Source organism: Sminthopsis crassicaudata, chromosome 2, assembly GCF_048593235.1.
Source record: "Sminthopsis crassicaudata isolate SCR6 chromosome 2, ASM4859323v1, whole genome shotgun sequence".
NCBI lineage: Eukaryota > Metazoa > Chordata > Mammalia > Dasyuromorphia > Dasyuridae > Sminthopsis > Sminthopsis crassicaudata.
Genome location: NC_133618.1, coordinates 617,086,034 through 617,092,216, shown reverse-complemented (window position 1 = coordinate 617,092,216; position 6,183 = coordinate 617,086,034). Strand labels below are relative to the sequence as shown.

At 40.7% G+C, this 6,183-nt stretch overlaps 1 pseudogene; it reads right to left on the bottom strand.

The window, feature by feature from the left end:
- Nucleotides 1-421: 421 nt before the first annotated feature.
- LOC141558655 (inositol polyphosphate 5-phosphatase OCRL pseudogene) lies at nucleotides 422-3,559 on the bottom strand (annotated as a pseudogene).
- Between the last annotated feature and the right edge of the window lie 2,624 nt (nucleotides 3,560-6,183).

Genomic DNA, 6,183 nt, shown 5'->3' with positions numbered 1-6,183 from the left:
GTTTTGGTTGAAAACATATTTTTTATCAACTTGTGCTTACATTTCAGAATCACTGAGAGCCTCAGGGTCTCATGGTACATACAGTATTGTCCAGAATCATAGAAACTTAGAAGCCTAGAGATGGAAAGGACTTTAGAGATCCATTAGTCCAACTCATAATTGAACAAGAATTCCTTCTATAATATTTCTGACAAATGGCTCTCCAGCCCCTGCTTGAACAACTCATGATGAATAGTTTATTATCTTACAAGATGATCTAACTTAGTTTTGATCAGCTCTAATAGGATTTCTTTCTTATATTGAGCTGAAATCTATTTGCCTATAACACTCCACTAATTTTATGTAGGTTCTCTTATCCAAGAAAACTAAATCTACTCCTCTTTACATGTGGCAGTCCTTCAATATTTGAAGACAGTGATCATTTAATTGAACAAATATTTATTATGCATCTACTATATGCTAGGCTTTGTCCCCCTTAAATTTTCTGTTGTCATATAATGGAAGAAACTATACTAAACTTATACTAACTCTATGACATATTTGAAATCATATTTTTGAATAAATCTTTCATATCAACTCACTGGATATCTATCTCCCTCTAGAAAATGGGATATGGAAAATGATTTTAGTTATTGTGGTTATATGGATTCTGAATAGATAAAGAGATGTAGGCAACAGTTTGTGTGAAAAAGATCTGGGGCTCTTAGTGAACTGCAAGCTCAATATTAATCAACAGTAGGACCAAGACTACCTTAAGGGGCATTAATAAAAGCACAGTATCCATAAAGAGGAACTTCTGTGCCAAGAATGACTCTGTATGCTACCTTCACTCCAGGGCTGGAATTCATCTTGGACTTTTTTTTTTTTTTTTTGGACTGTGAATACAGATCTCTTTGTCCCACAAAGATAAAGCACAAAACATTAAACATGGGATTCTTTGGCTTGGCAATATGAGTCTTAAGTCCTCCGATGTACAGGATGTGCTATTAGTGTGTTGTAGATCAAGTGGTCCTAGAAGACCCACTTTTCTTAATGTACTTTTAAGTTATAGATTTTCAAAAGCTAACAGCCAAAAAACTGGAGGATAGAGCCCTTTGGAGCCAAAGAGGAAGCTCTCAAATCACTTCTGAAATTCACAGCTGGAGATTCCTTTGGCCTGGAATTTGGAGGTGAGCATGGCAAAATGAGAGAGGAAGAGTTAGTGTTTATCACCTCCAAGCAAGAAGCCCAAGAGAAACTGGACAGCGCGTGGGTGGTTGTTCTGAGTCTGTCTTGCCTTTAGATTAGGTGGAGGCCGTAGTAGAAGACTTGAGAAAAGATTGGCGAGCATATTGGCATTAATGTTGTTAGTTTCAGAGTGCCTTAAGAGTTCTCGAAGGAAAGTTATCAGATACCAGAAAACGTTTCTGTGGTACTGCGGAAGGTGTGAAATTACTTGTTGGCAGAGTCGGTAGTCATGTGAATAGTCGAGGCATCGTTGATATACTTCATAACAGATAACGGGCTCTGGCAGGGCTTCCAGGAAGATGAGGAGTGTCTCAGCTATTGAGTGATTACTGCCAGGTATTAATTTAAGAATGCTAGTATCCAAACAATCAATAATTTGTTGAACTTCTTTTTGTGACCCAGGAGTCTGGAACAAATCCTTCTGGTCACAGGCATGTTTATATAAATGGTCCACTAAGAGCCAGAGTTCCTTGGGGATCTGAAGAGGCTTTTCATCGACACTGTCCTTCAAAGAAGCCGTCTCCAAGTCTATGAGTTTGGAAACAGGAACTTCTCTGATCGGTCTTCTCAGCTGGCACAAAGTTACCAAGGACGTCCCACAACAACTTCGGAGGTAAGTGCCACTGATGGTCAAGAAGTAATCTTTGCCTTGATCCAGGTGAAGGACGAGGATATCTTTCATATTATCTTCCCCAGCATTCAGGACCGGCACAGAATCTTTATTAACATAGACACTCAAGAAAATGTCTAACGTCTCATTTGGCTCCAAGTAGCCATCACAGGGCTGGGCTTGAAGCCACGGTTTGCAGTAGTGCTTGTCACCTAGCTTAGAGATGAAGGAAAAATGACAGGGAACCTGACCGTCGTTGGTGATCTGAAATTTCTGCTTTTGGAGCTGCCGAAATTTCACATTTTCAAACCTAAATTCTTTCTTGCTGACTGCTATGGAAGGAAGAAAGTAATTTTCCATTCTGTCTATGAGTTGGGCACTGTCTTCAAATATCTCCTGGTATCTCCTGTCATCTACAATCTTCACTCCAATAAGGAAGAGGGAACTGACAGGTTTGTGGTCGCTGGTTTTCAGCCCCATGTGACTCTGGTAGCGGACCTGACTAATGTTCGACCCCTTCCAGAGGATTCTGTCGCACCACGCGGGAATCCGGCACTTCCCGCTGGAATCCCATCTGTCTGTTTTACTGTCAAACTTGTACGTGGGGATGAACCTAATCTCTCCTTCGGAAAAGTCCTCGAAGGCTTTCTTATTCCTGCGCTGAACATTCAGCTGGTCCAGCTTCAGGAGCTTCTGAAGGTCGTTCTTAGTGATGAGCCGTTTCACTTCTTTGGCGTTGTATATGTACAGCCTGTAGTTCAGATCCCCCAACCAAATGACCACGTCGTGCGTCATGATATTCAGGTGGCCCTGATTCGGGACGAAGAAGTTCATCCGGCCGCAGATGTCCTTGTAGTCCTGATTCCTGCCCTCCACGTCCTCCACCTGGGCCGCCAGGTGCGAATTGACAATGCAAACCGCCGTGTTGTGGAACATGAACCTCACAGCCACGGCTCCCTTGTTCCCCATTTTCCCCATGAGCCCCGTGCCCACGGTGTCAGTCACCACGTCCTGGATGTGGCCGCAGTGCTCCTTCCTGGCGAATATCAGCAGCATCATCCCCACCAGGCGCACCAGCTGCACCTTCTTGTACTTGGACTTGAAGTGCAAAGCCTGCTTCACAGACGCCAGCCACTCGTGCTCCCTGGCCGATTCCAGGTAGAAGAAGGCCTCCATGCTCAAATCCAGCTCCTGGAACCCGAGGCAGTAGATGTCCGGGGGGTCCCGATCACAATTGAGCCACAGTTCCAGCCCGCTGTCCGGAGACTGGCCATTCACGTTCCACGTTCCAACAAAGAATCTAAACGTACGGAAATCGACATACTCCTTTTCTCTTTTTGCTGCAATCAGCCTGATGAGCTCCTGCCTCATTCCGGGATGGATGTTGGGGCCCAGGAGCTTCCTCACGGTGCTGGTCACTCTGGAAGGCCCTTTGCTTGCGATGGCTTTTTCACGTGGGAGCTCTCTCCTCATTGGGCGGGCCACGGGCGGGGAGGAGTCATCCTGAGTCTTCTTCAGCTGGTGATACGGGACGCTTCTTTTCTTCTCCAAACTCATTGCTGTGGGATGGTTTCCAAATTCAGACACCCTTCCTGCGCCTAACGGAGGCAGGCAAATCGCTCATCAGGGATTTCGAAAAGGGCCTCCACCTTCGGGCTGTGCTTGTTGTCTTCCTCTGTTGTGGGCGGTTCCATCGGGAGGGCAGGTCACTTCCTGGATCACGTGGCAGGGCTCGGCCAACTGACGATCGCCAACTTCCAACCGCATCTCGGCGCGCAACTCTCGCGAGGCTTCACGCGAGGCGTGTCTGAGGCTATTTTCTGAGAGCTTGACTACATTTCCCAGCAGGCCTTGTGTTTCAGGACTGCCTTCTCCTCCCAGCAAGCACCGGGCTCTGTTGACAGCTTACTCTAGGAGGCCCTCTCATGGCTAGGCTTTTCTTGTGATTATTGTGGTTTTTTTTTTTTTTTTTTTTTTTTAATTTATTAATTTTAATTTTTTGTTGTTGTTGAAGCAATTGAGGTTAAGTGGACTTGCCCAGGAAGAGTTGTTGTTTCTTAAAAGTATTTTAAAGTTTTTAAAAATCCTCAAATTATTTTTCTTTTTTTTGATCTTTTTATTTTTATTTTTTTTTCCCCTGAGGCTGGGGTTAAGTGACTTGCCCAGGGTCACACAGCTAGGAAGTGTTAAGTGTCTGAGACTAGATTTGAACTCAGGTCCTCCTATCAAATTATTTTTCAGCTAAAAAGCATTAATATTTTTTCTCTCTTCCATCCCAAGTTGAAAAGAAAATAAATAGACGGAAAAAGAAAGACCCCAATCCTTGTGACAAATAAGTAGTCAAAGAAAATAAATTTTCCATATTATACCCAAAATCTCAAATATTCGTCTCATTCTGGATATTAGCTCAATAGTGAGCCCTGGAGTGACCTCTGGAATCACTGGTTATTTAATTGGTTAGATCTGAGGATCCATTTTGTATTTAAAATTTTTATTTTAAATTAAAAAAAATTTTAATTGAAAAAAAATTAAAAAAATCTGTAATTTCCCAATTGAAAAAAAAAAGGGTTAAAAAAAGTAGTGGGAAAGAAATAAATCTCATTTGTCAGAGAAAAGTTGGAAAAAGCAATGATCCTAAAGCACCAGCATGATTTTTTTTTTTTTTAAAGTAAGTTATAGCTTAATTTATACTTTAACATATTGAACATGCATTGGTCAACCTGCCATCTTGGGGAGGGAGAAGGAGGGGGAAAATTAGAATAAAATTCGAACAAAAATTAGAAATTAGAAAAATTAGAATTTGGTAATTGTCAATGCTGTAAAATTACCTGTGCATATATCTGGTAAATAAAAACTATAATAAAAAAAAAGTAAGTTATACCAAACTAATCTATTTTCTTTTTTGATAACTTTATTAAACTATAAGTCAGGGGACTGAAGACCTCAGTTAAGATCCTGACTACTACCTCTGTGACCTTGGGCAAATTACTTAATCTGTGCCTCAGTTTCTCATTTGTAAATAGATGGCCTTCCATCTCTTTAAGGTCTCTTTCAATTCTAAATTTATTCATTTATTTTTTCCAACTCTAAATTTATGATCTGTGATTGTTTAAAGCAATACAACATCTAGATTTTGAGCAAAGTTTCTCATGCTAGACAAGATGGAGAATTATGAATTAGTACAATTAGATGAATTCAGAACCAGTTAAATGGTTTGATGCAAAGCATGCTAATTAATAGCTATATGTGCCATTAGAGTGCAAACTCACTGAGAGCAGGGAATTTTTAAATTTTTGGATTTTTGCATCCTCAATACTTAGCACAATCCATGGCACGTAGAATAACCCATAATAAAAGTCTTTTGTCTTTTGACTGGCTAATGTATGAACTTGGAAAGAGTTCCAGGATTTGGCTCCATGCAATCAATGATTTACACAAACACTGCTTGTTAGATTATCAGATGCCCAAATTATGGAACAATTGAAAGGTGGTAAAATTGAACTGAATTGAAGAAGTTGAGATTTAGTAGGCAGATAAATAAAATTATACTTGAATTAGGAAGTAAAATTAATTCAATGATAATGCTGTTGAGATTCAGAAGGAGGTTGGGGTCACAGACCCCACAGCTAAGGTTCACAAGGATTTAGCAAATAAACAGGAGCAAGAAGAAAAATTTATAGGAAAAGACAGAAGGATCTTCTTCTTCCTGTCAATTATATGCTACTTTTATGACCCAGATGTAGAACTGAGGAGTGAGCTATTCACTATTGAAATGGATGCTGTCCCTAACCTGCTTATGCATTCCTGAGACCATAAGAACATCATTTTGGTTTCAGGTCTGTCTGCAGTCAGTTCATTGCCAGCTCTTCATTCCCTAATGCAGCTGGTATTTTCTGTTTCCAATTGCAGGCCTCCAGATATGCTGCCTTAAGATCTTGACAACTTGACAAATATAAAACTTAAAGAAATATTGTCTTACTGCTTGTCTGGGAATGGAATTCTTAGTGTGATAACTCCTGTCTGGGAAAGGAATTTCTTTGTGGATTTTTATATAAATATGTGTTTCTGAAACCACTTAGCACTGATCCCCCCAGTTCTGATGGGGTTCAGTCCTGGCCAGTAATGATAAACGCTCTGAAACTTTCATTATTTTGGCTGCCTTGTATTTTCTCTTGTCTGGGTACTTCACTGTTGTTTCAAAAAATTGGTTATCACAGCAGATTATCTGACAGTCTGCAATGTTTGTAGGACTATCTCAAGGTTGGAAAACTTTAGAATCATTGACAGATGGATTGTTAGAACAATAGCACTCTAAGGTAAGGGGACCTCAAGATTAGTGCTATATT